Here is a 2,473-nt window from a genome sequence, read left to right on the forward strand (position 1 = left end):
GAGATGAGACGACAGGAAGCAGCCGCAGGATCCAGAGAGCAAAAAGCCAGAACGTCTCTTATATACAGATGCGGGCCACACCCCCAAGGAGACTCTCTTTCATCTGATTGGCTACTCACAGTATATTCAATCATGGGAGTGATTACATTAAAACACAGAGAATCATGGCCCAGCCAAGTTGACACACAATCTTAACCACCACAGTTGCTTTCTAAACATCAAAGCAATTCCACCTCCCCCTTTATTTTGAGTGGTTTCTAAATGCTCTTCAACTTGCAAAGGATGAAATAACTATAATTGTCACACTGCACATTGCACCTATGTTTAAGTGTATTTGTTTTTCTGCAGCAATCAGGGTAGGGAACTGTCTGCTCTAACATTGATTCTCTAGGTCCTGCCCCCATCTGTCACCTCCAGGATTTAGCTTCATTTCTGGTTTTTCATTAACAACAGGTCAGTTAGTACCCTTTAGGTACTTTTTCTCACTTATTATAGTATATTGGGGCTCTGGTGGTGTAGTGGTTAAGAGTTCAGCTCCTAACCAATAAGGCTGGCTGTTCGAATCCACCAGCTGCTCCTTGGATACCGTAAGAGGCAGTTCTACTCTGTGTTATACGGCTGCTATGAATTGGAGTTGACTCAACGGCAACAGGTTTGTTTGCTTGTTTTTGGTTTTATACTATATTCAGTAAACAATTACTAAGCTACCTACTATATTACAGGCATTACTGTACCAGGGGCTAGGGTTGTAAAGATAAAACACATCATTTAATATTCTTTGCTGCTTCTAGTTAGCTCAGGAACTGGAGATTTGTTTGTTACAAACAATTCTTTTGTTTGTTACAAAAATTAACAAATCCTGGCTGGTAATCTTGTGTAGTGCTAGTGTACTAGTAAGGAAGAGCAAAACCATGTTTTTTAAAAAACAGTTTTATTGAGGTATAATTTATAGACCATAAAATTCACCCACTTAAACTGTATAATTTAATGATTTTTAGTAAAATGCTGAGTTGTGCAACCATCATCAAAATCCAGTTTTAGAACATTTCCATCACCCCAAAGAGCTCCCTCACGTTGTTAATCCCTGTTCTCACCCCTGGCTCTAGGCAACCAATAATCTACTGTCTTTTATAAGTTTTTCTTTTCTGGACATTTTATATAAGTGGGATCATACAATGTGTGGTCTTTTATAACGGGCTTTTTTCACTTAACATAATGTTTTCAAGGTCCACCCATGTTGTAGCATGTATCAGAACTTCAATTTTCTTTACGGCTGAAAAGTAGTCCATTGTATATATGTACCACATTTTGTTTATGCATTCATCTGCTGATGGACATTTGGATTGTTTCCACCTTTTGGCTATCGTGAATAATGTTGCAATGAACATTGGTGTACAAGTATCTGTTTGAGTCCCTGCTTTCAAGTCTTTTAGACTGGGAATGGAATTGCTGGGTTGTGTGGTAAATGTATGCAAAAGCATGTTTTAAGAATGGTGTCCTTAATATTGATAGTTCCCTTTCACATTCTACAAGCCCCCATCTACCTCTCATTGAATCTGCTTTTCCTCAAGCACAAACATCTAAGAGGCAGTAAGTAACTATTACAAGGTACATTAAAAAACATTTCATTTTGCTGCTTTTTTTTGTTTTAAATATTAGTATAGCAATAGTGTTCTACTAACTTTTCATTACCAAAATGCAGCATTTCATTTACTATGCAGGTTTAGACATACTTTTGTGGTCTGGTCTGGAAGTTTAACTACTATTAAAACATTCCATGGGACATCCATGCAATGAAGTACTAAGCAGCCATTAAAAAAAATGAGGAAGAGCAGAAGAGCTCTATGAACTGGTACAATGTGATTTCCAGGCTATATTATTAAGTGAAAAAAGCAAGGTGAAAAGAGAGAATATAGTATGTTAGCTTTTGTGTAAGTAAAAAGGTGAAGTAAGAATACATACACTTATTTGTTTATTTTTGCAAAAAGAAACAAAAGAAGGATAAGCCAGAAACTAATGGATACCTTATCTTGGTCATCTAGTGCTTCTGTAACAGAAATACCACAAGTGGATGGCTTTAACAAAGAGAAATTTATTTTCTCACAGTCTAGTAGGCTACAAGTTCAAATTCAGGGCGTCAGCTCCAGGGGGAAGGCTTTCTCTCTCTGTCAGCTCTGGAGGAAGGTCCTGTCATCAGTCTTCCCTTGGTTTGGGAGCATCTCAGCACAGGAACCTCATGTCCAAAGGACGCGCTCTGCTCCCAGCACTGCTTTCTTGGTGGTATGAGGTCCCCCACTCTCTGCTTCCTTTTCCTTTTATCTCTTGCAAGAGATAAAAGGTGGTGCAGTCCACACCCCAGGGAAACTCCCTTTACATTGGATCAGGGATATGACCTTAGTAAGGGTGTTACAATCCCACCTTAATCCTCTTTAACATAAAATTACAATCACAAAATGGAGGACAACCACACAAT

Source organism: Trichechus manatus, unplaced genomic scaffold (genome assembly GCF_000243295.1).
Source record: "Trichechus manatus latirostris isolate Lorelei unplaced genomic scaffold, TriManLat1.0 scaffold00070, whole genome shotgun sequence".
In the NCBI taxonomy this organism is placed as follows: domain Eukaryota; kingdom Metazoa; phylum Chordata; class Mammalia; order Sirenia; family Trichechidae; genus Trichechus; species Trichechus manatus.